The sequence below is a fragment of the Tachypleus tridentatus genome, chromosome 9, assembly GCF_004210375.1.
Source record: "Tachypleus tridentatus isolate NWPU-2018 chromosome 9, ASM421037v1, whole genome shotgun sequence".
Taxonomy (NCBI): Eukaryota; Metazoa; Arthropoda; class Merostomata; order Xiphosura; family Limulidae; genus Tachypleus; species Tachypleus tridentatus.
In genome coordinates, this window is record NC_134833.1 from 114855574 (window position 1) to 114882280 (window position 26707).

Sequence of the window (26707 nt, forward strand, 5' to 3'; positions counted from 1 at the left end):
TTCATACATTGATGTTTACAGTCATTTTCACGTTTCTTTTCAAATTTGTTGTTTCTATTGCGATTTCAACATGTTGATTTAATCTAAACTTCTTGTATTAGAAGGAATTTCCACTTTTATAGCATTGTAAACATTTGTTTTTCCTTATATGTTACTTATTGCAAGTTTTAACGTCTTTTATTGTATTTAAGTTGAACAAGGGTTTTTATTTTCTATGACAATTATTTTTAGTTTCATGAGAACATCATATGCGAGTCTTGTTTCATGGGCTGCATTGTAACATGTTAATTGGGGATAAATGTAAATTAAAGTTGTCTTGAAAACAAGCCTAAAATAAGGGGACAAGAGTGTTGAAGTATGCAAATGTTATATACCTAACATTCCTGTAATTTACATTTCACTACATTATATTTATAAACATTCTAAATTGTAACACATTGAGTCACATGACAAACTAAGCTTAAAGCATCACTTCTTATAGAGTTTCTGTTTAAGGAACTCATTTACTGTTTCATGGAATAATTGCATTGCATTTTATTTTACCTTGTGCACAGAGAACCACCAAGCAAATATAACACGAAGCACAGACATCTCTGCATTCTCGTTTCCATTTTCTGCTTGGTAGGCTACACACAGATTGTTTTGTAATAGTCAAAACGTGTTGTGAAAGTTTCCTGCAGCTTTGTAACGTTCTCAAAGCTTTTCATCATTTCTTGTGCGTATGTTTTTCCCGCTGTAAATTAATTTTGAAAAATAGCTACACACATCTTTCAGAAAACTAAATCCAGCACCAATAGTTTTGCACAGATCAGAGTCTGTGTGTTATAATTAAATTTCAGATTATCACAGTTGCTTCCACTAGATTTGTGGTGCATTGTTTATAACTACTTAATATTAACAAGAAAAACATATGTTCTGTGAATTCGTACCAAATTTATTTAACAAGGGGCTATTTTTACATATGTAGTACATACAAAACAAGTAAGATTATTGTGCAGAAATATACAACTGTTCATTTAAACGTAACTTCATAAATTAAAGACTTGGAAAAATCATGATTTAACAAATAATCAATTCTCCCTTTATTCTATTCAAATCAGCTTCCAAATCTTTTTAATAATATACCATTACTGTTATAATATAGTTAAAAAACATGATTTTCCTATGTCATTAATGAAGAACTGAAATAAAGATGAAGTTATAATACATATGTAAACATTGAAAACGAAATCCTTTGATTTTATTATCATTTTCATCCTCACACAAAAATGATATTTAATTAGGATAATATATATTTCTCTCTTAAATAAAATAACATTTCAATCCAGTGATATACGAAGGCATTGCAAAGTTGGGGTACTTAGACAGGCATGCAGATTTTATAATGACTGAAAGTATAAAGAGTTGCTAAAACCAGCTCAATCTATGGAGTCCTGGGATTAAAAGCAAAACACAGTTAACCTTGAGTCATCATCGATATCTTGTTAAAAAAAGTTATTATAATTAGAACTTTCTTTCAAAACTGCATATTCAACAACAACCAAAAAAACAAGGTTCTTCAACGTTGGATTACAATCCTATATCAGTAAAAAGGTTGATTTTTTGTAATATACAAATACATTGGTTAGCTTGAATAGACCAAGTCAGTAACTGTGGTGCAACATAGCTACAAACAAAAAATGTAAGGTGGTTTGCTGAGGACATCATGTATCATCTACAGCAAACATCTCAGAGCTAAAGACCAGTATAACAAATGTCAGAGCTGCTGATATTGAGATGTTGCAGCAAACATTGACTGAAATTAAACATCAGTTAAACCTGCTGAGAGCCACTAATGGTGCACATGTAGAAGTCTATCAACATGTCAATAAAATCTGATGAGATGTGCTACAAGAAAGAAAACTACATGATTGTATTTCCTTATGTAGTTAATTAATAAATTTTAAAATAGGAATGATAATTTTGAATACTTTGAATTTTAGTTGCGACCCTCGGATTACGAAAGCCTTACGCGCTAGGCCATGCCGGGCCTACTGTTTAAAACATTGAAAATAAACACCAGCTAACAAACCAACACTAAGTATACAATTAACTTTTAATGTATTCTATCCAATCATCCATCCAATATTTTCAGAAACCAAAACAAATAATAAATATACTGTGTACATAAACATATACATATAGCTCTATATACAACTCAAGCAAAAAAAATGGTATTATTAAATAGGACAAATTTACCAAAAATTTATAAACTGATTTTATGGAAATTGTTTGGTTTGCACACAAAAGGCACTTAAAAACTATCTCCCAAAAACTCGGCAATAAAGGTATGGACAGATAGTTACAATAAACTATTCTGTGGAAATAAAAATGTACCCCACAAACAAAAAAAATTACAATGTACTGTGCAGATAAATATCTTTCTTAGTTACTAAACAAAAAAACATTCCACAAAACTTTATTTCTTCAAACTGAAAAATATCAACATCTAACGCAACCAGAAAAATAAGTATGTTATACAGTTTCTTTGTAGCAGTTATAAGTTTATAATGATTAATAAAATATTTTCCAAACACACACACAAATATAGTTCTGACTTGTTTTATTTGAAATATACTTATAAATATTATGTTTTAAAGTTAGTTTCTCTGATCAATATTTATCATTAAAGCAAAAGCATGACAATATTATCAAATTTTATAACCTTTTAACTAGTGTTAAAATCCCAATTGAGTTAAATGGTTTTAGCTGTTTCCAGAAGTGTAAAACTAAGCATAAAGAAGCACTTCATAGTTTAAAACGTCAAAGCAATATACACATATTTACACTAATTATTCATGTCCACAGTAACATACAATTCTGAAAAAAAAATTGCCTATGGTCAAAACAAAGTAATACAAAAGGCTGGGACAAGAAACAACTAAATGTTGAACATTAAAGAGTAAGCAGATTGAATCAGGATGTGAACACTGAAGTTCAACCTGACAAAATGGATTTTAAACAACTACGAGTTTTTATGAAAACATTTAAGAAACACAGGGGCTGATACCTTACAGAAATTTCCACCCTTCATGATGGTTATTAGCTTACAAATATTTTGAACCCTTAAGACAACTGATGGTCACAGAAAATTTTAACCCTTATCACTAATCTTTGTAACTGTTGAAGGCCTGTGCAAGGGAACTTGCACTATCATAAACAAATTGTTTTACATTAGTTAAAAGGCCACTCTGACTTTTTTTCACAACAAAAAACAAAAACAAAACATGAAAGTTTTTTACTCACTATCTAAACATGGCTATCTTTTGCTAGAATTTTATATTGTTCTGTACCCTTTTTATTTGTCTGAATCTCTTCAGTATCTGATATGATACATGATAGGTATTCCATGAATTAAAAAAACAACAACATGATATAGTACTATACTTGTACTAACACAAATTAATACGTAAATCACAAGTACTAAGTCTTCTGTTTACAATCAGTAGCAGGAGTAATGTTACAAAAATTCTTCTTCATTAACAAATGTTACTAGTAGTTCTAGTGCTGTAAACATCTACAAGTTTGGGACCTTCAAAATTGGTATTTCTATTTCATGTAACAAATAAATTAAACAAACAGAAGCAGAAACAGTATAGTGTAAGAGACAAAAAAAAAAGAACCCCTTAATGAGCAGTCAAATTTATAAATCAAAAAGCATGAATGATATTAAAAAAAAGCAACACTTAATGACTGTAATTATGAAAAAAAATGGATCTTAACATATTTTTCATGAAGTATGTATTATTCACACAAACAAAGTAAATTATATTACCTTATTATTAACTGAAATGGACTATTCCACTAAAACCTCTTTGCAAAGGAAAAGTATTTAACTACACCATCTACCAGATAGTGGGGTTTATTTAATGTAAAGTACAAAAACTGTTGAAAATTATACCCCATAATAACCTGATGATGTATCATTCATTATGAGCCTAAAATGTACAGTACAACATAGCTGATAATTATTTTATCTAATTAGTCAATTACAATTCAACCAGTAGCATACTTATATGACAAGTAAAAGGCACAATTTCAAATGTTTCATAAAAGTTAAGCACAACTAACTTCTTTCAGTGTCAAATTATTAGAGAAACATGTCAAACATTATTCCCATTTTTAAAAATCTTTAAAAGTTCTTTTCCCATTTGTAGACTATCCTACCAAACATTTTTTAAAAGCAAGAGATGTGCAAGATTTATTTCAAAATAAACTGAACACTGGCTTTCAGATAAGCAGCACGTAAATGGGTTTAATATTAAGTAAAAATCAGCTGCCAGCTATAACTGTCTGATGTAAGTAGAGGATGAAAAGTCTGTTTATACAATGACAAACAAATTATACTACTTTGTAATATTACTAGAGACATATTTGTTTTGTATATGTAACAAATAAACTGAATTATTCTATAGTAGTAACATCATATGCTCTTCTCCATTAGTTTGGTGAACAACTTCGTCAAATTATTTAGCACCACAAAACAGTCACCTTATAGCAACATCAAGGTACAGCACAGTGAGAATCATTTAGCCACTTTTTCTTGGTTGTGGTACCGTTTGTTTGTTTGTTTTCAGCATCTCCCACTATATTAGAGTATACCATATTAGCAGGGTAACAACCACATTACCATTTTTATTTCCTTGTCATAGTACTGTGTTTTTCTAGTGTTTGCCATTAGGTTGCAGCAGTTGTGGTAGAGTAACAATCATCTGGCCATTTTTGGATTATTACAACACAATGTATTATTAGTTCCCTTCATTATGTTACAGCATACCAGTCAACTATACCTAAATTATTGTACATAATACTAACTGTTCTCTCCTGTATTGTCTGCTACCCCATTTTACTTCACCACATACCAGGTTGACAATTTTACTTTGCATCTACATGAAGATCTTTATTCCAGTAATAACTGGGACAACACTTGAGAAACTGTATTAAGTACCATTCTAAAAATCTCATAAAGGTCCTTGGTGTTTGTTTTGAAAACACATCTTTACAGACATTGTTTATACAGATGACTCTCTTAACACAACTATATCAGTGTGTTGAATCATAAAGACAGTTTAGATCCATCACAGCTGCTATTTATTAGACCACAAGGTTTGTTTATATTCTAATATCTGTATGTAACTTTACAATTAGTTAAGTTATATTCAGAAAACACAAGGAATTCAGTTGTGTCACAACAACAGTTTATAAGATGATTCAAGTTCATTTTCTACTATCTATATACTACCTTGAGACGAAACAGTTATGAGCTAGCTATTAAATATGGAAAATTAGAAGAGAACTATAACCCTGACCCGTGTTTAATGTCTTTTTTTTTATTATTTGTGTTATGATCACAATTTAATTATAATATCAAACTTCCCTCAGAATCACACTCTTTCCCTATTCTATAACACAATAAATGGGCTAAACAAAAAGCGATTTAAAACTGAGAAATAAAGCAACACATGGGTCAAATAATTTTAATAATTTAGTGTCATAAACGTTTTTGTCTCTCACAAAATTTTAAAACTATATAGCCAAATAATCAAAAACTGGTCAATATATTTTGTTAGAAATAAGTAGAAAGTGCATTTCTTGGCCTAATTTCCCTTTATGGCAGACATTAATATGGAAAGCTCTGCTGCTAGAACTATCCATTTTTTAACAAAACTGTGGTAATGATAAGAATCTTTATATTTTATTGATGTTAACTGAAAGCCTGGTTCACTCACTTCTCAGAATAATTGATATCAATGTTCTTGACATTGAACAGTCACATTTTACTTATTCATTAAACACACAAAAAACTGAATGGATACTTTCCATCAAGCCAGTAATTATAGGAAACTAAAATATGTAACAAAGGGAAGAATTAAGTACAATTATACTAATCACTGTTTGATGTTAACTGTCTGAGCTGTTTTAGGACAGTTTCTACCAACTTCTTCTTGTCTCGTTGATTCTTTTTTAATGCTAAAAATACATTTTTCTTCTTGTCTGCTTCTCTCACCTTTAAGGGAGTAAAGAACATTAATTCACACTAAAAGTATGGATAGGTCAAATTAATAATATTTTAAAAAATTAGTAAATTATATTATCCTTTTCATTCACAAACCTGAACAAGACCTACCTAAAAAAAATAAGACCCTTTGAAAAAATGTTGCATTATTTGAAACTTGTATTTTTTAGCAATAATTTTATTTCTAAAACAACTTGAAAAGCAGTAATACACTTTTCACAAATAAATAAACATTGAAAAAGCATGCATTATAAAATATAAAGTGTAAACACACCATTGTAAAGTAAAAAAAAAAAAAACTTTTTATCTTTATAACACAAATTTGCCCTAAACAATGTTCTAGGTAACACTGCATAACAAATCATTTGCTACTAGAGAAAACTCAAGTGATTCTTGGTAATTAAATAGTTTTGGTTTCAGATATGTAATCAGAATTTGTCCAACACCTCTAGATTTTAAGATACTGTAGTATCTCACCATTTTATCAACAATATGTGTAATACCATACAATCAGCTCAGTTCAATAGGTTTATACTGTGAAATTAAGTTTACATAGAAAGTTTAATGAACAAAAGGAATAAATTTTTGATAACTTCAAACAGTAACTGTGTTGTATTGGTGTAAAACTCCATATATATTGTTTATATGTGCTACTTGTTCTTGATAAAATTATAATGACTTGCACCAATTTTGCTTCATTCCCATGCTCACCTTTTCTGCCCAGGAACATTTGAGGAGTCCCTCAACTGAGCTTAAAATGGGCAGAGTGATTCACCTCTCTCTCAACTGCTTTTCACTCACTCACTCAGTTGGTTACTTTGTCTGGCTCTGTGCACACTCAAAACAAAGTCCATCTTCCTCACATCATACCTGTGATATAATCAAATAAAATCAAAATTTTGTTTTTAAAATATTTTAAACTAGTTCTCGAAACATAATTCTTTTATACTTTTTAGATAATTATTTGATGTACTGGCTGCTTTCACTTCAAGTAAAGTCCAAAAACCACCTAAACAGTTTATGCTACATTTGTGTTGAACAGTTTCCAAATCTGGCTTCACACAGTGGCTAAATAAAAGAAGAGCAATTGTGTCATTGACAATTTCAATGATACAGTGTGAGCCCAAAGATCATCTAACTAACTGTTATTTTTGCATTGATATTTCTGGATATTCAGACAAAACTAAACAATACACTAAATATCCAGAGATTGCATCTGTGATGAAACCAGTATCTCATGGGGATGATTTTCTTGTGTCCAGCAGCAAAGTGGGAAATAGAAGTTATACTGCAAAAAAGACAATGAATCATCTTTACTTCCTTCATTTAGTAATTTTACCCCTGTGGCATCTCAGCATAAACTGCCTCATCTGATCACACAAGATGAGCTAAATGATCAGATTTGTGACTTGTTTTATACTGAAACAGCATGGGAAAATTTCATTTACGGCATTGGAATTTATCATAAAAGTCTTGCTTCTCACTACAGCACGCAAGATACTTTGTGTTTCTGTACAAATGTTGATGTACTAATTGAAGAATCAAGTAGTGATTATACTCTCAAGAAAGAAAACATTTTACCAATACATCTAAAGTTAGTGTGAAAACTGTGCTTTTACAAAATGGGAACACTGAGCCATTGGTTCCTGTTATTAATGCTGTGAACATAACAGAACATGCAGCTTATACCTGAAGCAATCAAATATCCACTACTGCTCAGTCCATAAATTGAGTATACCAAACACTGTAGCTTTTTTTGTCTGTCTGGGATAGCCGATATCATAAAATTCATTTTAAAAAAATGGAATGGCCAGTGAGAGAATTACGTTCCAGGAAAACAGAAAGTTGAGTTCCAACTTTCAGTGAATCATCAAGATATGTTTCTTTCATCACTCCATCTGTCTTATAAGTTTCAAAAAAGTTAGTGAAGTAAAAACTAAAAGGTGGTATCTTTGTTGGGCCACAGATTTGGGAAGTGCTGATGAATGGTGATTTTGAAACATTACTCAGTCAGAAAGAACTTACTGCAAGGAAATCACTCAAACTGGTTGTTAAAATTTTCTTAGGAATTTACAGAGATGAAAACTATGTTGTGACAATTAATGATATCCCTGAGAACAAGAGGAAAACTGGGTCCAAAATGTCACAAAAGTTACACTTCTCACACTTTTAATTAAGCAGATCTAGGTGCAGTGAGCAATAATCTTGGTGAGCACTTCCCTCAAGATATGTCTATAATAGAACAGTAACATCAAGAAAGACAGTGGAATCCTGTGATGACGGAAGATTACTGTTGATTCTTATAGCATGAAACTAACAACATACATAAAAGATGCAACAAGTCAGTCAAGTATTTTGTAAAAAGAAATAAAAAATAATACCATGATGAAAGTTTTAAACATAGCTTCAGTGTATTTTCAGTTTTTGAACATTCTTAAATGCAATTTTTAACAAATAAAGTTATCAGAGAGAGTTATTTTCACAATATATCAGAATATTTAGAATAAACCTAACATAGCTCAAAAACTAGAGGTGATTAGTAATATTCAACAATTTTTAGAATCAGGATCAACAAACTACTCATGAACAGTTGTATTTTTATTGTAGTATAGAAGCATCTTTTGTGTACAGTGTAACTTCTAAACATATAATTACTGTGCAAAATTACTCAAACACTTATATGCTTTACATCTTTCTAAAAAATTACTTTGATTCAATGACTTAAGGATATTTCAACACATAAACAAAAAACATGAATTTTATCTCATAAGTACAACTCAAAGCTGATAGTTAAAGCCATATATAACTTCCATTATAAAGATGCTTACACATAGAACAGCCTTAAATATAAAATTTTCAAAATTACTTACAGATCAACCTATACAAAATATATACTTCATGATATTCCTACAAGTATCTATATTCTTACTTATTCCAACTAACAAGACATGCTTTAACAGATATGAGATGTTCTTTCATTATAAAAAGCCGGGACACCTAGTTATCATAAAATAAAAAGTTAAGGAAAACTATCATATTTATATGCAAGAAAGTATCAATTAATTGTGCAAATTTGTGGTAAGCACTGTTAAATATATGAATAAACAAACATTCTGAATTTAAGTAGTTTCCTATTAAATGAACCTAATTATGGCTAAATTAACTAACACATTCATGATCATTAACTTCAAAATGTAATATAGAATTTTAGTTATAAACATTATACCATAGATTTAAGATTTTATTTCTATCTACCTAAGAAAAATAATATATTGACAATATTTATCTACTTTGTATTCAATGTTTTATTACTCTCACATTACACGTGGAGATGAAAATCTAAGAATGTTTATTTAATTTGAAGCATTGGAACCTATCATCTTGTGAATATGTGCAAATTGTATGCATGTATGATTAACTGACTACACAATAGACATTCAACTATTATTAAACTCTAGACAGTTAAAACTGATTCATTAATAATTATTGTATTAATACAGAGAATTCTCAGGTTATGTTTAATATATTACAATGATAAAAAACATCTATGGAGAGAAACTTTTTGGTAATAAAATCTACAACTTTTTCCAACTTCTGTCTCAAAACAAAATACCTATATAGTTCAAATAAAAATTAAATGAGTAATGAATATTATGTACGTCTAACATATCAACATACTAATGATGATCAGAAAGTTGTCATGGAACCCTCAATGCAAGCAAATTTTTTGCTATAATCCCAAACACAGGATTCAGCTGCTTAGAAGGTTTAGTTTTGTTCTCAACACATATCTTAAGATAACAATGCAAAATAATCTTCATAAACAAATATATATCAAACAATTTAACCAATACTAAAAATAAACTAACATTAAAGAAAGAAAAAATAAAACATTACTTTATTCACAGTCTACAACTATTTATTATCTTACCTTCATTCTTTCTAAATTTGTATTTACACCTGTCAAAGGCTAGTTGAGAAACTAAATAAGACTTAACTTTTAATTTAAAAAATGAAACATGACATCTTGCAGGACTTGTCTTGGAGTAAGACATCAATAGTATCAGGTTTCTTAAGGGCAACACATAACTAGGTAACTAAACATACAATGTTTCAAGGTGGCTATACGTTTTCTTTTTCCTTTTTAAAAATCAAAAGATGCATAACAATTATTGGAAAGACTAACAATTTATAATAAAGCAGTATAATAGTGACATTTATAATTAACTTTGATTACTTATATGTTCCACTTACTTTTCAAGCAGAACTACAGCAACTTGTGGGTTTACCCTTAAATACTTACTATTTTTTTGTCCAAAGTCATGAAAGTAGGTTGCCCAGTCCCATGTCAAGTAAAGATCTAGAAGTTATAAGAAAATATAACAACAAAAATTCTGCAAGAAAAATTCCAGTGCACCAAAATAAAGTAAACTGTTATATGTAAATTAACTAACAAAAATTACATGAAGAAGGAATTGTACACCATAAGTCAGAAAGTAATAATAAGAAATCAGTTTTAGTGAAAGGAGACTGATGGACTCTGTGACAAAACTAAAATAATTGGAAGATGTGATATCGAAAAATATATGTAACTATTTTACTTGGTAGAGTTTCCACAGTTAATACATCTTTAATTATGTTTATTTGTTTGTTTTTGAATTTCATGCAGGAGGGCTATCTGCACTAGCCATCCCTAATTTAACAGTGTAAGACTGGAGGGAAGTCAGCTAGCTATCCCTAATTTAACAGTGTAAGACTAGAGGGAATTACGTACTTTACATTCACACTTAGACACAACTAGCTATCATCTGATCTTAACATTAGTAACAGAAGGTGTATTTAATGGCCTAAATATAAGCATTGGGTGTAAAACATTATTGTAACAAAGGCTTAGTTAAAACACTACTCCACTGAAACCCTTGGTAACTTATCTTACTTTTGTCTATATCTCAATGTTAATAAACAACTGAAAAAAATATAAATAAAATGCTATCTACCTTATCATGGTGCAATAAGTGAGCCTCGGGTATTATTTGTTTTATAATTAAGCTTAAAAATGTACTGTGCAATAACTTACTCTAAACTCAATAAAGACAAAATATCAATTCTAAATCTAAATAATTTCTGAATTAAATGGCTTTGTTGTATCACCAAAGTTAACAAGTATAAAAAACAAACCAATATGTATATTAAACATTCACAACATAAATACCATAGTTGACCTGACAATATCAATTGGGAGTTTTGTTACAAAACAATGATATAAATTGTAGACCATTACTATTAAAACAAAGAAGCATGACACAAACTGTTTATTATATATATTAACACCAGAGGAACATTTAGTGTTCCTTCTACCACACACATTATACTCTTTAACACTGTAAATACCCGACAGCCATAAAGCTTCTTATTTCCAAAGAATGCAACATGTAGATCTTCAATGTTTTTAGCTTACTAAAATGTTTAGTTAAAATAAAGTTATTTCAATTTTTCAGTCTATCTCACGCTACTTTTATCATTTTTACAAAGTAATTCATAATCTTCCTATTAACAGTAAGCAGAGCCAATCTTTATACATATACTCAAAAAAGTGATTTACAAAACCATAACTTTTATCTCTGTATTTCTATAGACTGGTGGAACTTTTAAGCAAATAGGTCTATTCAGATACCAATAACTATTTTGAATCTATTCAATGTCACACAGCGTGGCTTTCAAATGCATAACTAAACTTTTGGAAAAGAAATATCAATAACTAACATACTGAGCAAGAGCAAGAATTTAAACTGGACAAAATACACTATTCATTTCAAGCAGGCCAAACTAGCCTAACAATCCTTTGACTGTTTATGAACATGTAAAACTGAATGAGTGCTTAAATCTTTATCAGTGCAACATATAACCCAATAAAGGTGACATAAAATATCTTAACTCGATTGACTATTCTTTTTTAGGATAATAAAGAGCAATGATTAGTAGGGCACATTACAAGTACAGATGTTGATGTCATTTATGTCAATAATAACAGAAGACATTCCTGTCATGTTTAGATGTACATAAAAAATGTGTGCATTACATGAAAGATGGCAGTGACAACAGTTAAAAAAATGTTAAAACAGTTTTCACAGAATAGAAAAATAAAAAGGAATGGGAATTACAGAAAATGATAATGTGAAGAAATATATAGGAAACAATACTAATATATGGGAAATAGAAAAATTAATAAAAATATAGGTGATATTAATATGCAGGTAACAAAATCTAATATATGGGAAATAAAAAAATGAATAAAAATATAGGTGATATTAATATATAGGGAACAATACTAATATACCGGAAATAGAAAAATGAATTAAAATATTGGTTATTAATAAAAAAAAATTACAAAGTTGTTTTGAAATTTTTTGAAGAGATTCACAAAGGTCATTAATTCTATGACTAAGAATGATGTCATTCTGTTGTAGAATTTAACAATGCTATCCAATAAACATCCTTAATTTCTTTCTAAAAGTGGAAAAGATTCACAAATAACAATGAACAGTTATGTTGAAACTTGAGAAAAGTAAATAACCTTAAACAATATCAAACCTAATGAAGGACAGTTGCTTGAAACACTAGTTAAATAATGCAACTGTTTTTGTCCTTTTTTAACTTTAGGTGTTTATAAAAACAATATTTCTTTTGTGAAGTAAGAGAGGATTCCATATACTGTAGACCAGCACAGTGCTTCCTTGTACCTAGACAAGCATGAGACCTGTGCAAGTAAAACTTTATGCAACCTTCCCTAACAATGGCTAGTGACCAATAAAAGCCAGCCTATTAACCTGAGACACACACAAGATCATCCTCTAATACAAAGAAAAAGCAATATGCAACAAAATTCACATAATACAAACTTGAAACTCCCTTAACTTAAAAAAAAGAAAAAACAGACCTCCATGATGGTCACTGAATATTAAAACTACTGTGTATATATCAACCAGTCTCTGTATCAAAAAGACTAATGACTGATTTTCAGCCACGACCACTAAATAAATAGTTATTTGAGATTTCCAAGAATATGGAAGCAGATTATAAGTCAAAACACAGGATAAAAGTAATGAGTAACTAGTATCTAATAGTTAATAAAAAAAAAAAAAGTTATCATTTAACAATCAGACAGAAGTGACCATACAGGTTACAAACCATGACAGTTCATGAGCATCAGAACTATGGGATGAACTAAACAAATACAAAAACTTGTTCACCCTTTACCATTCAGATAACTAGACTAGACTGATGTTTCAGGCAAGACTAAGAAAAGAGGATACTAAAGTATTCTAGAGATGTTTCTCAAGCAAATTAGAATGACCAAATACAAAGTTTACCAAAATGATTATTGCAGAAGTAAACAATCTGATTAACAATTACTTTGAAATTCTTTTAAAGCCTGTAGAAAGGTCTAGTGATTTAGTCAACAGAAAAAATATAAAAAAAGAGAAAAAAAGCAAATAACTTCATGAAGAAATCACAATTCCAAGAATTATGTGACAAAATAAATCACTCTCATTTACAGCTGTGATAAGACATGTAACTGGATTACTCGAAGTTCAAGAGAGCGAAGTCAACAAAAAATGTATCAATTACAAACATATATATGACATTTATAATCACAAGTACAAATGCCATAAATACATTGATGGATGTCACTGACAATGAATGTAAATCTCGTGTATATATTTGGTTCCCAGATACACAAAAAGTGTTCTTGACTGAAGCCAACAGGCAAAAAATTCCACATTAAAATGCACACAGAAGCATTTAAATGACATAGTCTTAAGTACTCACATCAGAAACTCAATGATGAATAGTGTTGATAAACAAAATAACACTGAAAGTCACGCGTTTATCTGATTAGAACAGCAGCATTTTAAAATTAATTTATATGCAAATTACTGAATTATGTGCAAAATTTAATTAAACATCTTTACAATCCATGCATGTGAATGAAATTAATGTTATAGTATATAATTTAATGTTTATGTTATCCAAGTTTTAATTCTTTGTTGCAACAGAAACATTTAAAATAAATAGTTTGCTCACATAGTTTGCTTGTCACATGATCCAAGTAATATAAAAAAAATCTCCAATTTAACAGAAACTGACTGTAAACACATAAACTCACAATGCACACAACTGTCTGGATGCCAATGTATTTTCACATGTCCTTTTGAGACATACGATATATGCAGTCTTAGAACTCAATCCACTGCAAAAGAGAAATAGATTTTACAGCCTTTTATGGGTGGTATGCCAATCTTCTACTCTTTGGAAACAAATTTATGATGTACAAGTAATTAGTTAATACAAGTGTACAAAGCTGTTATAAAGAGCTCAGTTTACACTCCATTCCACCAACAGTTAATATGAAATTGGTGTACAGTTTTTGTACTGAAGTCGAAGTAACAGCCTGCAGTACTATTGTCTACAGCACTTACAGTGGTTTGTTACCTCAAAATGCTATAGTTAGAGACAGTTGAACTGTACTTAAATCTAATTTTTATATTTTAGTTGACTATGTATAATTTATGTTTTAAAAATCCTATTTGAGTGCTTTAATTGTTTTTATAAGCTCAACTTGTTACATGGATTGTGAAAGCTTTATAAACAAGATGGTATCTATAACAGCCATCCTGTTTTGGCAACACATCTATGTGGGGAATTTGTCAAAATAACTTCTTCATAAAAGGCCTATTGGTATCAGTTAACATATCAGAATAAATAGACAAAGAATTTTAAAGGAGAATTAAAAATAAACTATAAATGAAAAGATAAAGATGTTAAATTACAAATATGTGAAAAAGATGACCATACCAGTGAATTTCTATAAAGATGTAAAAGGTATGTACACATTTTGTTAATTTTAAAAACATTTCCCTGCACTCTCTGTTGATGATGATAAATAGAGTTAGTAATACTGTGCATAAAAGAGAAAATAAAGTTCAAATATTTACCTTAAAAACAGCAACTGATGTTCATTTGTAAGGTTCTAGAGGTTATGCAAATGAAATGTAAAAACTGTAAGGTAAAAAGTATTATTTTTATACTTTATGTAAAAATTACTTTGCATGTGAACTACTCAGAGTCCAAGTGTAAATTACTGCATTAAATAATGAATTTTTTATCAGAAAAATCCAAAAAATATTTACAAAATAAAACTTTTGCTGAAACTACTTACTTTAATGAAAGTTTGTTATCAAGTTTTAATGAAATAATTTCATTATTTAGTTTCATTTTTGAAAGGCATTTCAAGAGAGTTGCATACTTTTCTTCCTGTGAGCATATATCATTCTTCAAGGTTTAATGTCTTCCATAATGTAACTGTTAATTACATATCTATATACATAATGTATGGCAATGTTACATACGTAAACAATATTAATGACTATTCTACAGCAACCACATAAAATGTATTTAGTCCAAAAGCAATGTTTACATTAGTTGTAATATCTTTTAATATGAACTTAAATAGTAGAGTTTTGTAAAGGTTTACTAACTTGCCTAAAATCAGCAAAGCACATCTGGAGTGCACCTTCTTCAAACCCTCTAACAGGTTCTGAATTAGCAAACACTATTGAAGACAAAAAAGAACTCAGTTTAGTTTATATCCATTAGTGAATAATTATTATCTGCATATGTTTTGAAGGCCTTATCATAAAATATTTGGATTGCCAACACAATTCAGTTTCATTGAAGCATAAAATGCTGTTTCGTTTTTGTCTTTGATCTGCTTAAACATAGTCTAGAAAGCCAACATCCAAATGCAGTGGAGATTGTGTGATAAGTTTATCAAAATGTGTGGGATAAGATTGACCTCATCAACTTTTGTAAAAACTTACTGCAATGAAAGAAGTAATTTCATAATAATGCATTATTATGGCCATCAAAACTAAACATGATTTACAATGAAATAGTTCCAAGGGAAGCAGGAAACCTGAAAGTTGTTCTTACAAGATAAATGAACCCTTAAACAAATAATACTGTGTAAGGCTATTAAGTATTCTGATTATTTACACAACTGAAAAATAAATAAGAACAAAACTACAATAAGAATTTCATTAATTAATCAACAACAAAAATAAATCTCTTCACAGAGAACTAAATTTCATTAACAAAAATACAATTCATAATTGACCTAAAACTTTAAGAAGTTAATTATTCTTGGGTATCTTTGAAATTAGATTTTGATAAAAATGGTTTTATGTTTCAGATGTGGTTTAAATAAACAGTTTCAACTTTAAGGTAATAACATTAAAGTGTGATGGTCCATAAGGTACAAATTTTCCAAACTCTTCAAATTTCTTGATTTGCATATACTGTGTTAACCTTATTTCCCCAGATGTTAAAAGCTTTAAAAAATAACAACAAAAGCACTTTCAATTTTGTCCATAAATCATCCATAAAAAGATCATAGCATAATGTGTTTGATAAATGACCAATTTCCATCTTCAGTCATTGTCTAATTCAACAGAAATACCTTTGTTGCAATATATGGAAAATAGTCAAGTAAGGAAACTGTTATTGTATTAAAGTCTATCTTTATACTGTGCTGTTTGTGTCCCAGGAACCACAGTACTTACATTATACATACATTGCACCTCACTACTATAACAACTGAATAACACAAGCAAAACCAGGTTAATATATGTGATTCATCCTCACTGTCAAGCTGAATTCAGGGAAAGTACACCTTACTTAAAAGATGGGACTAAATATTTGTCCACAGAAAACCATCCTTTCCTTTTCACTACTGTCTTACATTATACACTGTATCTTATTAGTATGATAAAGCTGACTTAAAACTGTAAAATGTTCAAAGTTGCATCGCCTACTTCAATCTTTTTTTATCTACCTTTGTACTAAACTCACTGACTCTTTAATCTTTTGGGATCTTCTAGAAATTATTCCCTCTGTCCAGGATGTTTTTTTGGCCTCCAAATTAACAAGTTAGGGCTGAGAGATGCCTTGGGTCTCTTTTGCAACTGGATGACATATCCATATCGAGGCTTACAATATAAAATTGAATATAAGGCGCCTTGTTAATTTGGAGGCCAAGAAAACATACTAGAGAGAGGGAAAAATTTCTAGATGATCCCAATTTTCATAAAAATATAGGTGATTTTCAACAAAATAAGATGTTAAGCAGGGCAACAGTGAAAGTTACGTTTCCTACACTGAAAATGTATTTCATATAACTAGTCTCATTTAGTGCTGCCCTTTATGTGAAAAAAAAGAAAGAAAAACATGCCACAAGTCTTTTTCCTCCCTTCCTTTGGAAATGACTTATTTTAATGTCTCTCATGCAAATTATCATGGATAATCCTCCACAAAGGAAAGTACTATACACTCATTATACGTGCGACTTCCTCTATTCAGTTCTATCAAATTACTGTTTTGAGTTTTAGTGAAGAATTGAATCACTCATTTTGAGTGGAGAGGAAGTACATTTTATGTATAGAAAAACTAACTTCTAATATGGTACATTAGCTGTACTTATATAATCAGATAGAATCACACACTGAATTGGTGCAAGGGAAGAAAAGAAGCACCCTTTGAAAGAGTACGAAGGACACACCTTGAGTCTAAAGTATTAGATATGAAGTGGAAGACTACACAACTTCTAAACCAGCCGTACTCTTCACCAATCTGGGAAATGTGTTGTATATTCTGGTAGACAAAAACTGAGAAGTAAATCTAATTAGTATTGGGGAAAAATGGAAGTGTCCCGAGACACAAAGTGGCTAGGGCATGATGGACTGTACTTGATAACTACATCCAAAATCCATGCTGCTGGAAACTGACACAGATAGAGGGTATGTGTAGAATGAGGATCATACCATCTTCACCTAAAATTAATGAGACCAGAAGGGATATCAAACCCCTGACTCCTGAAGAGAGCGTATGTTAATAATACAAAATGGTATATCAACTTAGAAAACCTGATGACCTGCATTGAAAAAACGTGTATGAGAGAGAAATTGACCAGAACCAACCTAAGACAAATAACATCTTCAGAATAAGCTACACAAAAGACAGTTGATGAGAAACAACCAGAACAATCCCAAGTTCCTCCACCATGCTGTATCAAGACGATTGTAAGACGTAGGCACCTACTGTTTCTAGGCCCTACCAGCCATATAAGTTAAACCAAAAATTAACTTTTATGGAAAATTTTCATGGACCTATAGTTTTCATAGGCACTAGGCACTGTGCCTAATAAATAATTCAGCCCTGCCTCCACAATACAGATAAAGTATAATTGAAGGAGGAAGTCAAACATATTCACTACAATGTGCAAAACTTATGTTTTTTTGCTTTTACTCTATATTATAAAACAAAAAAAGGAGACTGAGAAACTGATTGAAAGACTATGACAGATAGCCAGTCTTCAGTTTTAATGACAACAACAAACAGCTGGAATAGAAACTGTGAAAGAGATGATTTCCAGATTCAATGTTCTGTTGGACAGAAGGTCTTGAACTACCTCCAACAGAAGCTGGCTGTTAATGGGATCCTGAGGAAGGAAAGAAATGGATATATGTGATAAAAGAGGAAGGTAAAGGAAGCATAGGACATGTCCAAATAATCCACCAATCTGTGGTGAAACACTGCCAAGGGAAGAAAGTCACACAACTGAGCTCCCATCCAGTTATCAACTGGTACTGTTGATATTATGATGATCTACACTGAAAAAAACACCTGGAAAGAGGAACAGGTAAAAGCTGGGGAGCACTAGAATGGGAAACAGGAATAGGGGCTTGTCTTGATTCCAACTGTGGCAAATGTGCTACCAAAAATGAAAGGGTAGAGTGTTGATGCAGGTGTTCCCAGCATACATTTCCAAAGGGTCTGGAATACGTTTGAAAATATACTAAGAAACAGAGCTACACATGATTTCCGAAGTGGGCAGCAAATAAATCTAACAGAAGGCTGCATTTTGACCCAGTATGTTTCAACAACAGAAAAATTATGTATGCAAGGTGAGAGTAGAGAATGAAAAATGAGTTATCTTAGAAGTAACAAAGGAGAGGCTGTTCCTCAAATACCTCAGGACTTTCGTACAGAGTTCCTGAAAGTAAATGTATGGTAGATAAATACCACAAAAGTGAGGATAATACAGAGGCATGGGTTAAAAGCACTGGAAGTCAGGGGGTACTCCCAAATTGGCAAAATAGATTCCAACACCTGTGAGTCTTACAACAGATAGGCTACTTGATGGTTCGTCAAACAAACTGTCCACAGTATATAGGAAGCAAGACATGCTGGAACTCTCAACCAATTATGAAGTAAAATGCTTTGTATGAACCCTAATATCCAAAGAAAGTGGGAAAACTAAATATGGCAAAGAAGAACTGAGAACTATCATACAACAAAAAAGGATGAGGATTGTAGGAAATCATAAAAGGAATAAAACATCACATACCTGAGAAATCATACCTAATTACGCAATATTAGACCGAGCTGACTCTGCAGGAGGTGTACAGGAAAACATGAGAAAATCCTGTGGTGGAAAAAGGCTATAAAAATCTTTCTCGGAATGAACAGGTTCAGATTGTTCATGAGGTGAATAACTTCAAGAGAAAGTGGCTGACTCACAGAACGACCAGTCTCTCATTGAATAATTGCAGATAATTCCATTAACAGGGTTGCTTGCACCTCCAGCCACAGTTACAAAACCGGCACTCTGTGCTATATCTACCTCATGTGCTTCGTAAGCACTCACGAATTTTTCAAAAACAAACATGTACAATATTATTTCAACTATACTTTGTCCTATCCATTGCCGACGACCAAACACAATAAGCCCAATCTTTATATAAGCAGCTTGTCACAGCAACGAATCTTACGGTGAAGACGTTTTCTAAACTGATAGAGTGTGATCACAATTAATTATACTTGTGAGAAGACATTGATATTAGGGCTGTGATGTAATTAACTCCACGATTTTTATATTCAGCCCCCTAGGTATCTTCATGGGAGAAAATAAATAAATTTCTTTTTCTTGTAATTCTGTTCCAACCAGTATGTAAACAGTTTGTTTATGATGCTTTTATTTTTTAATATTTTAACTCAAATTGGGGAAACTTAAGGGAAGAATAGAAACTTTTAAATTCCGTATATATAATTTACCTGCCAGGCGAGTTGTTTGAACTATTTTCACAACAATAATTGTGATTATTTAGCAAGTATTATTGTGAAACAACAATGTCTTATTTTGTAATAAAATAACGTAAACATTAGATGTTTTTCACACATATTTCAATTTGTATATTTTAAATTCAAATCAAAGCTCTTTAAAAATGGAACTGTGGTTTCTGTAGCCTCATCATAAATTTCACACCTTTTAGTTTCTGTACTTTGTCAGCTTTTAGCGTTTAATCCGTAACTCCGTAACTTTTATCAGCTTTTAGTATTTATTCCGGAACTCCGTAACTTTTATGATATATTGTTGTGGTGTTTCTTCGTTGCCTCTAAGCATGATGTGAAACAACAATATCTTATTTTGTGATAAAAATAACGTAAACACTGGACGTTTTTTTCACACATATTTGAATTTATTTATTTTAAATTCAAATCAAAGCTGTGTAAAAATAGAGTTGTGGTTTCTGTAGCCTCATCATAAATTTCACACGTTTTAGTTTCTGTACTTTGTCAGCTTTTAGCGTTTAATCCGGAACTCCGTAACTTTTATGATATATTGTTTGTAGTTCTTACGTGCTTACAATATTTATAATATTAACAATGAAACAGTATCTTAGCAACAGAGATAATTAGGAGACATTTTGGAAAACGTTCAACTTACTACTGCGAGCAAACTTTAAGATATAGAGATGGTGAAGTTCTTTTTTAAAGCATTGATTTTTACAGCATTATATGCTGTAATAATAGCAATGCCTGGACACATAAAGCTTAAACCTCAAAGTATTATACTTGGCGCCCCACAGGTGATTCCGTGTGTCCCTGACAGCTATGGGATCAAAACTTATACCATTGATGTTTTCCAGTATTATTGGTTTGGCCCCTACGGTGGAATAGCAACAGACGATGATAAAATTCGAGTAAACAAAGCCACGGGTGATTTAATGATTTATAAATTTGATTTTTCTGATACCGGTGTGTATAAGTGCGTTATTGAATACTCAAAAAACTGGGAGATAAAAGCACACAAACCAATTTTCATCACTCATTTCTTGGAAGGTAAATGCTTATAAGAATCGATTTTGGTAGTGTTTAGAAGTTAAAAAAAAACTTTAAATTATGAATCGGATTCCATCCATTTTTACTACAATTTACGTAAAGTGTTATAAGTTCGATATATATTTAATGATTGTACATTAATTTTCCAAAATCCATGAAATCACCTTTCCAACTACCAACATACAGCTCACCGCCATTGTTTCCGCGTTAAGCCTGAGGTGTTAAAATGTTGAAAATCAAACTTGTCTGCAGATATAAATTTATCATTACGAAATAATTTTTGATTTATTATTATCATATTGTTTGTTTGTTTTGGAATTTCGCACAAAGCTACTCGAGGGCTATCTGTGCTAGCCGTCCCTAATTTAGCAGTGTAAGACTAGAGGGAAGGCAGCTAGTCATCACCACCCACCGCCAACTCTTGGGCTACTCTTTTACCAACGAATAGTGGGATTGACCGTCACATTATAACGCCCCCACGGCTGGGAGGGCGAGCATGTTTTAGCGCGACGCGGGCTTACGAGTCGTACGCCTTACGCGCTTGGCCATGCCGGGCCTATTTTATCATATACAATAACTAAATACACACATAGATATGAATAAATTTAATCAATAGCATAACACAATTAATGAAATTAGACATTCCGTGAAGTCAGAAAACGAGATAACCTTATGTTAGAAATTAGAAAGGTTTTGTTGTTTTCTTTACAAGTCATAGAACAAATAATTTTAAAAAATCAAAAGTGTTGAATGATTTCTTTAATCGTCTGTGAAAATATTGAAATTACAAAATGCTACAGTGTTATAGCAGAAAAATGTTTCTTTTGTTCATCACCACCCACCGCCAACTCTTGGGCTACTCTTTTACCAACGAATAGTGGGATTGACCGTCACGTTATAATGCCCCACGGCTGAAAGGGCGAACATGTTTGGTGTGATGGGGATTCGAACCTGCGACCCTCAGATTACACGTCGAATGCCTTAACACATCTGGCCATGCCGGGCCTTTAATTACCAAAATTTGCGTTTTCATATAGGAAAGCTACAAAGGGATATCCGCTGTACCAACCGAGGGAAATCGAACCCTTAACTTTAGCATTGTAAATCCTTATTTATTATTAATTATGAAAATACATTGATTTGAAACCTCCTGTGACTTACGATACAATAGATAAAGAGCAAGATAAGCCATCAACTATATTTGTTAGATTTCGTTTATACCTTACAGGATTTCCAATGTATGAGCTTTCACGAAGAAAAGTAGTTAATATAATTAACAAAATAAAATAATTTGTTATGAGCCTAAAGTGTCATATCAGGTCAAAAATTCCCCAAGTGGCCCAGCAAACTGTTTGCGTGCTTCCAATGCTAGAAACCGGGTTTCGATATCCGTGATGGGCAGAGCATAGATAGCCCATGATGTAGTGTTGTGCTAAATTACAAATAAACAGTGCAAAATATTATTTCTTATGTCAACAATACTCTAACTACGAACCATCTTATACTTTATTTTAGCATGCGTACAACCTCGTGAAAACTACCAATGTCCTGAAGGACTCATACTGAGACATAACCTGTGTTGTAAGTTGTGCTTTCCTTCAAAGCGTTTATATGTGTGATCAGTATTTGTGAATTATAATTTTTAAATAAATCGAAAAAGGAAAACTGTTTTGAACAAACTAAGCAGTAAATTAGTTATTATATACTTCATCCATTATTTTATTTTTAATTGTCAAAGTTAACATTGTAAACATTTCAAGCTTTTTTCTTAGATCCAAGTCAACCAGGAACGGTGGAAGAAACATACGTTCCTTCTCCAAGAAAATGTAAGTTATGCTACATATAAGATTACGTAAAACGTACCTTTAACGTGAGATAATAAGTGTGGAAAGGTTGGTGACAAAATGTCGTGATGGAAAAATATTACTGTGACGATGTTTGTGTTGACGCGTGCTGTTCTTTCTTCCCATTAAATTTCTTCAATCCCTTATTCATGAAGGTAAAAAATGTAGTAAGGTGTGAAGACCCGATCTCTTATAATATTCCAGTACATTGTGGACATTATTTTCTATTCTAAATAATAAATCTCTTACCATTTCACCACTCATAGTAACTTAGGTAAAACATGATTCACCAAACCACGTCTATCATTCCCACTAATTCACTGTTCACAGTTTGAGCTTTTCTGTTGTCTGAAGTAAGTTTTTGGACCAGTAATTGTATGTCTTAAGTATTTTCCTCCTCCTAGTATTGTTGTATTATTTAAACCTTGACTATTTTATAAAACTGGTTGACTACAGCAGAGTTTTACATTAGTTTACAACAAAAGACCGTCCATGTACTTTCCCTTTGAATTGTTACCGATAGTTTTCCAATATATTCTCTTTCGTTTGTAGTTCATTTATACACTAATTACAGATTTCTTTGAATAGTGAAACATATAAACAGTATTCAGATTACAAATTGCTAGTAAGTCAGTGTCGACAATCATACATTCTTGGAAGTCTGAGAACTCGTTACATTTGCCTTTTGTCTTGTTACGAATATATATAACTGATGTAATGGCGGTCAGTCACGTGACGCATCAAAATGATCATCCTGATTTGATATGAAAACACAGTCAGTGTATTTTGTTGTCATAAGATATGATAAGTAAATATCTTTACTTGGATTATCAAGGAAGAAAGTTAATCTAAAGTGATACTTCACACTTCTTTACCTGTACTGTTTTATCCATGTGCATTAAACTTATACGTGTTTGAATAAAGAGTGGAACTTCTTCGATTCCAGTAACTCAGAACGCTGTGGTTATCTTGTTATTTTCCCTGTAAGTATACCAAATGAAACGTAGCCTCCTCCAATACTATCATATAACAAAAACAAATTGCACTTGACTAACTTTCTTTTTAACTTGTATTTTTCCATTTCAGCACCATCCATGTCAGAACATACGATTCCATTGGTAACTGCTGCAGTAGGGATACCACTTTTGTTAATTTTTTTAAGGTAAGAACAAAACAGTATTTTTTTATGTTTTGTTTAATAGATCTTAATATAAGTTCTATGTTATTAATAGTTGAACCATGTGTGTATATACTTAATAATGAATTTAAAGGGGCTGAGAAATAAAAAAATATTAGTTACTTTATTTTAATTAGAATGATAAATAATCAAAAGGTTACAAACGCTTGCATTAAAAAGGAAATATGTAAGGGGAAATTAGCATCATTAGTTTACAATAAAGTGTATTTTAAGTGTGGAGATTCACTTAAAGCTTAAATTGTGGATCACTTTTTACAATAATACAAGTTCTTATGATGAAAAACATTCCTTGTAAGCATGTTATTGTTCAACCTGTTTTTTATATGTAAATACAATAAGGTACTGTGCGTGTCAGTAGAAATACTTGAAATTGAAACGTGTAAAATATGGGTAACCTAAATTATTACAATTCGAGTAATTAAGATAAATATAAAAGGCATTTTCATTCAAAAAAGTTCTTTAACTAATTAATGATTTTCAGTTTATTTCAATATGGTCTTAAAATTGAAATTTATCAGCGAGTATAATAATTATTCAATTATCCCTCTTAAGCTATAACATTTTATTCCTGTTTACATTTGTTAACTTTATTTTAAAGAGATGCAGCAGGGGTCAACTTGCCATGTTTACCGTGGGGAACTGAACCCGCCTATTTTAGTGTTATATGTTCATATACGTACTGACGTTCCACTGGGAGAGAACGTCCCTGTGGCTGTCGTTGTTAAATATTATTATTTCTAGATTATAATTATATTCCATTTTTAATTGACATAACACTGATGTACAAATAAGAGTCAAATTAAATCATCCATGTTATTTATTAGCGCTTTTCTTTTGTAGTGTCATTATTTGGAAGTGCAATTGTTGTAGATATAAAACAGTAAAATCAGCTAACACAGAAGACCATACAAATAAAGATGATAGAAAAAAAATTAAATATTCACTTGTACCACAAAAAGATGAAGACCAGTCTGTTAATAGAGACGATAAGAGAAAATGTAAAAGTGTAAAAGAGAAGAGGGCCAAAAAAGTCCAGAATTTTCATCTTCCTAAAGTAAGTATTGTGATAACGGGAAATGTCATCACATTTCATACCGAGTGTCTGGGACTTACAATGCTAGAAACCGGCTATCGATAGCTGTGGTGGGTAGAGCACAAATAGACGAACATAACAAGAATGTAATATACCTTCAGTCACATATGTTTACTTACTTTCTATATATCTTTATGCTGGTGTTCTGCATGAAGTTTAGACACCGTTATAAATATAATGTATTAAGGTTATAAACTTTACACTATAATCTTCCACCTTATAAGAAACGTTTAAATTTAATGGTATCGATTTTTAGAAGGAAATTGCAGTCAGTTTAAATGGATACTTGATAACAGCTTCTAGAGACGTTGTGTGTAGATATATACATATAATACAGGTTTCTTCTTTATCATTGCAGCCATCTCAAAACATTTTCAAAATTGTTGTACTCTGTTGACTCTGTTTATGAGTCATGTGTTTTCACAGTTATTGCGCTATTGACACAGTTACGGATGAATCTTGACTTGTTATAGGTATACAACAACAACTCTATGCCATGTCGCTTAGCAACAAAAGTATAACCTGATATTCTTGTTAATCTATGTACTCAAAGTATAAAGTGAAATGTATGAACAACAAAATTGTAAAAATTACATATTTTCTACTCTATTAACATTTGGGAAAGTATATGAAAGATGCTTCTAATATGACCATTTTAAAACCGTTCCACTTGGATAGAAGCTGTTTCAAATTATGGTTCTAAGCCCGCTACGGGGAAAGGAAGGCGTTTTATCAGTATTTTATCTCATGGTTTTCATTGATCTGGTCACATATAAGGGAGACAATTCTTCATGTCGTTAGATAACTTTTCATTAATTATGAATTTACGTAAATTTCGTCCAGGGGACTAGTACTTGCGCTGGTATATAAGAGTATTTTCTTCATTACCATTCAAGCCGTCTCCAAACCTTTAATAAATGTTTATTCTATAGATTTGTACTGCATGACTCTATTTATGAGTCATTACCTCGTAAAGTTGGGTTGTACTCATTCCATTTAGTAGTAGAGAGACATATATACGTATGATGTATAATGTGAGGACTTCCATCCTTCATATACTACAACTGCTAATTTAGTAGTGTAAGACTAGAGAGAAGGCAGCTAGTCATCACCACCCACCGCCAACTCTTGTGTGACGGGGATTCGAGCTCACGACCTTCGGATTACGAGCCGAGCGCCTTAACCACCTGGCCATGCCGGGACATGTATATTTGCTTATTTTCTTTTGCTGTTTAACAAACCGGCATTACCCAAATCTTCTTTGCTTGGATAACTGT

General features: G+C 31.3%; 1 protein-coding gene and 1 long non-coding RNA gene across 10 annotated transcripts in view; one reads left to right on the plus strand and one right to left on the minus strand.

Annotated features, from left to right (window-relative positions):
* Window positions 1-913: 913 nt before the first annotated feature.
* The window catches only part of LOC143226115 (uncharacterized), a 103012-nt gene continuing 77218 nt past the window's right edge, over window positions 914-26707 (minus strand). The window contains exons 1-7 of one of the 9 annotated variants that reach the window (XR_013014340.1): window positions 19521-20062; window positions 15599-15668; window positions 15052-15115; window positions 14223-14306; window positions 10359-10415; window positions 6767-6925; window positions 914-6046 (exon numbers count right to left, since the gene is read on the minus strand). The gene's annotated coding sequence lies outside the window, so the exon portion shown is untranslated. Of the gene's footprint in view, window positions 6047-6766; window positions 6926-10309; window positions 10416-14222; window positions 14307-15051; window positions 15116-15594; window positions 15669-19520 lie in introns of those variants that run through there. The other 8 variants (XR_013014339.1, XR_013014323.1, XR_013014341.1 and 5 more) reach the window with 8 other exon arrangements.
* Window positions 23988-25141, plus strand: LOC143227230 (uncharacterized). The gene is made up of 3 exons (XR_013014949.1): window positions 23988-24122; window positions 24226-24301; window positions 24936-25141. It is a non-coding gene; the product is annotated as an uncharacterized LOC143227230 (long non-coding RNA).